The sequence below is a fragment of the Petaurus breviceps genome, unplaced genomic scaffold (assembly GCF_028583685.1).
Source record: "Petaurus breviceps papuanus isolate PSGF00001 unplaced genomic scaffold, PetGlider_PUasm1.0 79, whole genome shotgun sequence".
NCBI classification, from domain to species: domain Eukaryota; kingdom Metazoa; phylum Chordata; class Mammalia; order Diprotodontia; family Petauridae; genus Petaurus; species Petaurus breviceps.
In genome coordinates, this window is record NW_027186523.1 from 10,495,522 (window position 1) to 10,505,506 (window position 9,985).

Below are 9,985 nucleotides of genomic sequence, written 5' to 3' on the forward strand. Positions count from 1 at the left end.
AAAATTCCATATCCCCATATTGGCCACCTCAGATGAAAAAACTCCCCAAATGTTAACTGGCTCTACACTCCTAATATTAAATATAAAACCACATGGGAAATATAGAAATCAAAATAGAAATAACATAAACCTGTCATAAATCATAAACAGAAACTATTTGTGGGACAGCATGAATTTCAAATGATCTATTGTGTAAATTTGAGAATGAGACAGACAAAAGTTGGAAGGCTGGCTAATTCTCCCCTCCTCCCACTTCAGCTTCATCTCCTTGGGTGTCTGATGTCCACAATGTCAAGTTGTTTCTCAGGAATTGCATCATTACTATGCCGTCTTTGTATGATTCTTCACTTAATGTATCAAATTCAACAATGGCTTCATCAAAAACTGTCTTTGCAAGGGAGCAGACTTTCTCTGGAGAATTCAGGATCTCGTGATAGAACACAGAGAAGTTCAAGGCAAGACCCAATCTTATAGGATGTGTTGGGTTGGGTTGCATCACCTTTTTGCTGATTTCAAATGCTTCTTGATAGGCTTGTTGTGGTTTATCCACTATTCCTTTCTAGTCATCACCAGCAGCATCCTCAGCCAAATAACAGTAGTTGTCTCCTTTCATTTCCAAGAAGAATTTTGCTTTCTGTTTGTGATGCATTAAGAATCAAGAGGTTTTCCAATAGAGACAGCATATCATTGCACATATCTCTTACTTCGGTCTCAATTTTCTCTCTGTATTCTCAGACCAGCTGCTGTTTTTTCTCAGCACCTTCCATCTTTTGCTCAATACTTGAAACAACCCTCCAAGATGACCTTCCAGTCCCTATGACATTTTTGTAACAGCGAGCAGATCCCTCTCCTCATTGGATAATTCAGCTCCTTGCTTAGTTACAGACTTCATGCAGGCTGTCATGTCATCATATCTCTCTGCCAATTTGGCTTTCTGCACCAGCTCATTTTTATCCATGACTCAATGTTCTGTGCCCAGAGTGGGTGACGGACAGATGGATGGATGTACAGAGTCTCTTGGCGGTGGCAGCACCAGCTGCAGGGCTGACACAGTATCCTCATTCATTCATTCTTGACAACCCACTTAGTACAAATCTGAATGTTAGAAAGCTCTATGGACAGAAACCTTTCTCTGTATAACTTCTTCCAATTGGTCTTATTTCTTCTAAAACCAATAAGAATAATCCTCATTCCCTCTCCTACATGATGGCTCATATCTCAGTAAATCTTCTCTTTTTTATAATAAGTATTACCAGTTCCCTCAACCAATCTCTGCATGACATGATTTTGGTTCCTCTTGTTGAGGACTGATTTTTTAAAGGATTAATTTACAATATCTGTACAGATTTATTTCAGTTTCTGTCATCATCTTTTATCCTCTCCCAGATCATTCATGCATTTTGAACAGTTTATTTTGTATTTCCTCTGATTTCAAAGCATTAGATATATTTTGCAAGACATTATCAGATAAAATTAAAGTAGTAGATGGAGCATAATAAGATAATCTATAGTTTCCTTATATGCTCTATCTTTCCATAGCAGAATGTAAACTCCTTAAGGGTAGAGATAGTCTTTCTTTCTGCTTGTACTTTTATTTCCAGTGTTTAGCACAGTTCCTGAAACCTAAGTTAAAATAAATAAAGTTAAATGTATTTACAAGTAAATAAGTAATGAATTAATTCATAAATAAATGAATGAATGAATGATGAATGCTTAATAGATGCTTGTTGATTGTCTTGACTGAGTAACATGTTTTAGCTGAGCTGGATTCTGGCAGTTCTTTTGGGTTTGTAGAATGGAAAACATGGCTCCACTTTTGAAAGTTCATTATTCTCAGGTCCAAAACTATAAGAGGAAATACATTTATTTTAAATTGTTTCCATGAAATCATTGCTAAACATCAGAATTATTTGTTTCTCTTCAGAGATTTTATGATAGAAGACACATTGCAATGTTTCCTTAAGAAAAAAAAAGAGCTGAGAATGATTACTAATAGTGTGTCTATAGGTTCCTGCCTTAGGGTAAGAGAACCTTTTTTGTTCTTTCTTTTTTCTTTTCTTTTGGTCTGTCATCACTTGTGAGACCATGAGCAAATCACCTAACCATTCTGGACTTAGTTTTCCTTATCCTCTAAATCAGGATGAAATTATCTTATCTGTCTCAAAAATCTTATAAATGTGTCATTTTACATTTGTATGACGTGGCCATTAAAACTGACATTCATAATGATGATTCTTGAGCTCTGAAGAATGAGTTCCTTCTGAACCACCAAAAGTTAAATTATTCATAATAGAGTTTTATTATTACTCTCCTGATATGGTCATCAAATTCTTGGTCAATTGTCAATGTCATAAGAGATCTCTGAGGCTGAGTTCATAACAAATCTGAATGTAATCAGTTCTTCAAAATAATTTATTTTGGAAACAGAAACAAAAATTTTGCCAGATTTTATATAACAGAAAGTACAAGAGCCCCTCCATTGATACGTAAGATTGAAATAATGAACACTGACTAGGGCAGGGTTGTTGGGAGTATAACCAAGGGCACTGAAATGTAAATGGTTAAAAAAAATGATTTCATTTAAAATGTGCAATTTAAAAATGTGTTGGGTTTCCTTTCTACAGTACTTTCACTTCTTCAACAATTATTTAGTCTAATTCGCAAGAGTAATTAATTAAAGTAAGAAACTATCTGATAATGTACTTCTCCTTGATTTTTGGATGTCAGATGAGACTGTCCTGTATTGATTCCTACCTGGTTCCAGTTGGATAATAACCTCTCTACCCAGTAGCAGCTTCAGAGTTTTCCAGGCAATAGCCAAATGTGCCCCAACTTCCACTGCCATCTTTTTTTTTGTTTATCCTGGCTAACAAATGTGCCAGTTACAGTTCTGATAGTAAAGTATATCTCCCAGAGAAATGACTGAACATTCACTTTTATAATTACTCTCCATTATTTATTGTAATTTTTAATTTAAAAAATTAATTAGACAAAACCACTCCCCAATTGAAATTTGATTATGTATGGATCTAGGTTTTGTTTTAAAAAAATCTTTCAAATAAAGACCTGCAAATTTAGAAATTGTAGTTTTATTACAATCATGGCTGCTTTCTATTTTTGATTCATCTCAAGGCAGTTCAATACCCAGCATTCAGAATAAGTGAATATTCACACTCTTTCTGTTTTATTTATTTTTCAATTGTGTAAGTGCAGAGCCTTAATGTGCTCCTAACATTTTACATGAGGTATTTTGATGTAAATGTCTTATGTATTGCATATCTTGGGAATAAGACACAAAGCGTATTGGACATTTTGCATTTTCATGTCCTAAATTCTAAACAGTATTTAACTTAGCTCAATATTTTTCAATGTTATGTTTTGAATTTATTTCTTCAGTTGTGCCCATACACGCAACATTTCCCCTTTCAAAGTTTAGCCATTTACACAGCAATTTAAGTACAAAATAAATGGTAACTGAGACACAAAAGGCATGTTTTTACATGTATCTCAGACATGGCTGAATTTATTTTTCTCTAACTGTCTACAAAGAATTTACCTTAGAGTAGAGTCCAAACATACACAAGTTTTTCAGAAACTTGTGAATGATTGAAAACAGGGAGGTATAATGAAAGTCATCTTGAAACCTTAAGTATACTGTCTGCTACCATAAACAGTTTAATTTATGAGCCGGTGATATATGCCTCTGCAACAGCTACAGTCTCTACTATCTTGCTAAAATGAAAATGTATTTGTATTATACTTTTCTTTTTTAAATCAAGAGACTATTACCTTTGTGGAACAGATTTCTAACAAGAGTTTGAGTATTCAACAAACTGCTTAAAATGTCTTTTTTTTTTTAATGGAATTGTGCAAAGTTAAATGATTACAGTGTTGGAAGGATAATTTTACAAACAGAAGAGACATCCCCAAGTCTTGCTCAGTTCTTATCATTTAATGACATGGAGCGATGTCATGCTGATAGGAAAAAGGATCTAATTTTTAAATGTAAATAACCTTGTTTTAAATGTTTTGTCTGTGATACTTTCAAGGATTAAAAATTCCCCAGAGTGTTGCATGCTTTTTTAATCTGGTGAAAGAGGAGTGAGGTGTGGGATTCTTTCTGACACTTAGTGTTCTTAGTTTTAGGCAAAGACAATTATGTTTCAACGCAGGAAACTTCTTTGATGAGTTTAATTTTCTGTTTCTCACCTCTCTCATATATTGATCTCTAGCCCTTGAAATTGCTTGTTTGCTAAGGCAGAGTCCTCATGTCTACATTGTTATTTCAGTGGAGATTTTGTAGTCCCTGACTGCTCCTCCAAAAACCTACACACCTTTTGAGGAAGGGGGAGGATTGGGGAATTGAATTTCTTGTCACCACAGCCATTTTTCCATTCTCTTCTGTGATCAGCAGTGAGCTGAAACAAAACTCATCCCCAGGTTGTGTTTTCACAACAGCGTCAGGCTGATTTAACTTCAGCCAAGAAACTAAGCATGTCATGAAGAAAGATGTGAGAGTCAACAGCATGAAGCTTAGGGGCTCTCTGGGAATCCATTCTCCTGTGGCTACAGTAACAGAGTTCAGGAGGTCTTCTGGATTCTTATGGGAGATCTGTGGGCAGAAGTACAGCAGGAAATGGTCACCTCTAAACTCTGATTCTACCAGGGGACAACCGTTGACACTTTCCACTATGTCATTTGGCTGACCGTTGAGCTCTACTTTAATCTTCCCCAAATGAGTCACTTTATTGTTGATTTTAATTAACCAATATCATTTTGGGGTAGAGGAGCTAACAAGATTTAAAAAATAAATTACCTCTCCTACAGGAGTAAAGAAAAACAAAAGACAAAACTTTTTCATTTAACTCATGCTCTTAGAAGAATGAATAGCCTGGGATCGGTGGGGAGAAAAAAACAATTATTTTCATACCAGTGTTCTTGGTTACTAACCTTGAAATCCATTTATTAAGTAGTTTTAGTAGAGGTTTATTCATTTACAGAAGCAATAATATATCCTTAAATGGCAAATACCAAAATGTTAAGTAAGATCTTCCCCAATTATGTTTTAGCAGTTTCATTTCTTTTGAAACCTCCATTTTTCCTTTCCCAGGTACTGTGATGAAAATCCTGGCAGATTGTTAGTTTTCTAAGAAGAACAGTTTTTCAAAGCTTAGCTAAGTCCTTTTGTCACTGTAGTAACTCATCAGCTTACTATAGCTTTAAACTGGTAATTATCGAAACCAATTACCATTTTCCCCTTTCATTGTTCTTAGAATTGCATATTTTATCATTAGTGCTTTCTACCACATCTGGCAGAGATGGAAGTAACCAAGGTGAGTGAAATGCAATTCTTTAGATGAAAATTTCTTAATTTTATCAAATAATCTTCAAGAAAGTAAAACACTTGATAGATACAAAGTGTAACTGAATGAGTTCAGTAACCTGAACTTAAGAGTTGAAAAAGTATCTTGCTTATCATCAAAGAATGGAGGAAAATGTAGATATGATAATTTTAAAAACCCACCACAATATTTTATCATAGTGTAAGACTAGAAAGAAGTCAGTGATTTTAAATTGTAAGCAATAATCAACTAAAATCTAAAATAAAAATTCTAGATCTAGAATTTAGAAGCTGAAATAATATACTATGGGCCTGAACTGTGCAACAATGGGGTATTATTGTAGAATGATTTGCCAGGTAGAACGGAATGAAGAAATATACACATAATACATATCATGTAAGTAGTTCTGTTAGCATCTCTCTCTTTTGGTCCTTATGGTACCTCTAATTGAATAGTTTCCAAAAATTTTAAATGATTTTCGTTTATGGAAGAAGAGTATATCATCACAGGAAGCTGTAGCTGACAACTTTTTAAAGTATTGTATTATTTTTTTCTCCCTTACTTCACATAATAATTAAGGTCATAGGAATTTTTCTCTGTGTTATAATATCAAGATGAGGTAATGGAATTTATTTTCTTGTATGATCTTTGGAAACAAGTCTTGTCACTTGTCACACCTAGTAAACAGATCATCTGAAATCTTCCAGACACCTAGGGCTGTAATTTTAAGTAGGACCATTATGTTTCAATAAAGAAAACTTCTCTGATGAGTTTAATTTACTCTTTCTCAAGACTGAAGAAAATGTAGGTAGGTAATAAGGCTGAATTCAGCAAAGTTTTCATTAGTTAGTGTGATTTGATAACTTACAAAATATTTTTCTGATAAATGCTCCAATAATTTTTATCTTTTGAATTTGTAATTGAAGAACTCAGTACAATGCCTTTCACATAGTGGGCACATTTAAATGTGTATTGAACTGAAGTAAAGTGGGGGAAAAAGTTAAGGGATTTGCAAATGAGAACCAAAAATGACTTAGTAATAGAATTCACCCAAACTAATTAATTATATTCAAGGAAGTTGAGCACATGACACATTGTTGTGTTTAAGGAATCCTCCAAATAGTCACCATCAATCAACAAACAAACAAATAAATGGGCAAACAAACAAATAAGTAAAGGGACAGGCAAACAAATGGATTAATGAATCAGATTTTTTAAACTTATGGAATATCTGGAGGAAAGTGGAGAAAAATGAAATATTAAATTTTAAGCAATATCTATGACATTCTACAAAGGGGTTAACTTTTCTCTTTTTTCAAAAGAAATCTTATTCAAAAGAGAATATGGATGCTGAGGGTTTTGTGAGGATAGGAACAACAAGACTTTGTGAGTAATCAAATACTGATGGCTTGTGTGAGGGAGAGAGAAAAGTCAAGAATGATTCTGAGAATGCAAACCTGAGCAAACAACAAAAGAGGGAAATATTGAAGAAAGAGGGATTTCAAGGGAAATACAGCAAGTTCCGTTTTGAACACGCTGAGCTTGAGATGACAATGGGACAACAAGCATACTCCCTAAGGAGGGGCAAACTGACTTAGATCAGAAACAGAGTGGGCCAAAGCTGTCTTGTCAATCAATAGTGGGGGCAGGCCTGTTACTGACTGCTGTAGGTGAGAAAGAGAGATCCAGTCTAAAAAGAGGGAAAAAATGAAATGAATTTAAAAGAAAACAAAAGGAAAGAAGAAAGAGGTAGAGAAATCTCAAAGAAAAGAAAATCATATCCATCATAAATTCTAAAATTGATTCATTCCATCTCTGATTTTTTTATTGCAACTATCAGTTCAACCAAGATTTGCATCATATAATATAAAATCACTATGGATTAGAAAAAGATGGGTATAAACTGTGGTAATAGAATCTCATCCATAATATTCCACCCTCTGTTTCATTTTCATGGTAAATACATTAGTAAAATCACATTAAAGTTAATTTTTTATCTATCCTTCATTCTATACAGATGACTCAGAGAGCCATATATCCAGCCCTAATCTCTTCTGAACTCCAGTACCACATTACCAGCTGCCTACTGGACATTTTGAACTTGATTGTCCCATAGATAACCTCAAATTTGAAATAACCAAAACAGAACTCATTTTCTTTTCTGCCAAACATTTTTCTCTTCCAAACACCCCTGTATCTGTTGAAGTCATTTTCATTTTCATTTCCATTTCCACAGTCACTGATCTAACTCCAGCCCTCATTATATCCCAAATGGATAATTGCAGTAAACTTCTGGACTGGGTCCTCTGCCTCCATCTTCGTCCCTCTTTCTGATTTATTCTATATAGCTAGGTGCCAGATTAATTTCCCTAAAAATAGCTTCAGCAATGTCAATTTACTACTCAAAAAACCTTCAATAGCTCTCTTTGACTGAACAATAAGGTCCAAATTACTTAGACTGGCATGTCAGGAAGGTCTGTCATGATCATGGAACCATATAAAGTGTATTGAGTTTGAATACCAGTTATGCTACTTATGTGGCTTTGGATGACATCTAAACTTTCTGGACCTCAGGTTTTTTTTATCTATAAAATCATGAGTTAGAATGTGTCCTGTAAGGTACTTTTTAGTTCTTCATCTATGATTCTGATCTTTCTGGCCTTATCTCCTATTATGCTCCTAAATGTTTTTTATATTCCAGAAACACTGAATTACTCCCTGTACTTCAAACATAAACTCCCTTTCCTTCAGCCATATTATTGCCTCTGCCTAGAATATTCCTCCACCACACCTCTACTAAAATTCTATCTATCATGAAAGGCCCAGCTTAAATACTTCCTCTTTCATGAAGCCTTTCCTTCTCATTCCTAACTAGTTGTGAATCTTTCTAAAATCCTTCCTCTGCTTGGCACTTTTTCTCTTTCTTATTACACACGTCACATTTTACTTTATACTTGTCTTATATTAGACTATAAGCTCCTCTAGGTCACAGACTGCATTTTATTCATCTTTGTAATCCCAGAACACTTAGCAGAATGCCTTATCTATAGGTATAAATACATTTTGAAATTAATGTAGCTGAATTAATCTCCTAGTCTTCCATTTTTCAGTGACTTTTCCACATTGGCGATGGGGTCGTGGTAGGGGCACAAATCAGCATGGTTGTGATTTGAGTTCACTGGGAAACTTCTAGTGGTGAATCATGTTAAGTAGTGAATTGAAAGTTAGCCTACTTCCCATTCTAGTCTATGTGACAGAGGGGAATGAAAGTAACTGTGATGGGAATAAAAGGAAAACTAATTCTAGAGACCAAAGGGAAGTGCAGTAGTCAGTGTATTCCTATGTATTCCTAGCTAATAAACTGATTCCCTTTGCAAAGAGAGTCAAAGCAATGAGTCTTGGTTTGGTAACTGTGACTAGAAATAACCAAGTGAAAGAAGATGGGACCTAATCTTTCACACATTATATGTAGTTGCTTTGTCTTGAAACCCCTGTGGAGTTCAGGGATTTGGGCCACAAAAGCCTTAGGACAACAAACTATTTCTATTTTTCATTCTCTGCAGCTTTTCGGATCTGTGAGGTGAGATCTCTTGATTTATTGTTGGAAGCATCCTGTTTGAGGTTTTGCATTGAGAAGTGCCTGCTGTAGCACTCAGCCCAAGTTATACTCAGTCATGGTGATCAACAAGTTTATGTGCTTTGGGGCAAAGATGAGTTTTTCTAGATCAAAGACAGAAACTTATTCTGAATAGTTCTCCTCTTTGAAACTGGCACACAGTCTTTCATTATGTCCTCCCATCTTTACAGAGGGGAAAACAGCTTCCTGTCAGCAGCCTTCTTTACTTTATACCTGTGCTCAAAGAAATTTGACTTTTCTATTTCAGGAAGCCATCATAAAGCTCTTGGTGAGCAGCCAAGCAGCATGTCCTAGAAATGCCAGGAAAATATACCTGACTTAACAATTATAGACCTAGAACTGAAAAGGATCTTGACTGACATCTTTTCCCTTTTTTGGATTTTTTTTTTACATTTTACGGATTAAGAGGCGGAGTCCCAGGCAATCGACATGACTTGCTCAAGTAAATTAGGGACCTCTCATTGCAGCAAAGGGAATAAGGGATCCTTGCATTTGAGGCATTTAAAAATGAGAACACTTGATCAGTTTTTCTCACCCATTTTAATTCCTTTTATTTGGCAGCAAATTCTTCCCCACTATGGGCAAGCTGAGTGTTTACAACAGAGATGGGAAGAGTAAACCCATGTGTAAGACTTTATGTGTCCAAAGGAGATTAATGAAAGGATGTTCTTTAAAGCCAACTTGAGATGGGAGTGGGATATTGGGGGGAGATCCAAAGATGATTTTTTCTTTTTTATAGGAAACCATCACATTTTTAGTGAATGCTAAAGATGATCCCTCCTTTTTTTTGGTTGGGAGGGGATGTCCAGGATTGTTATTGGAGGGGAGCAAAGAGTGATCTGTTTCATCTACTTCCAGATCTGTTTTGGGCTATTTCAGCATAATGTTTGGTTAAGGGGTATGAAAGCATGAGAGTGGGATGTTTCTAGATTTACTCAAGATGAATTGACAAGAGGGATGTGGATGGTCTTATATATGATGCCAACAGCTGTGCCAGGCACTGTTT

General features: G+C 35.1%; 1 pseudogene; it reads right to left on the bottom strand.

Moving 5' to 3' along the window:
- Nucleotides 1-232: 232 nt before the first annotated feature.
- LOC138175739 (14-3-3 protein zeta/delta pseudogene) lies at nucleotides 233-958 on the bottom strand (annotated as a pseudogene).
- Nucleotides 959-9,985: the final 9,027 nt, after the last annotated feature.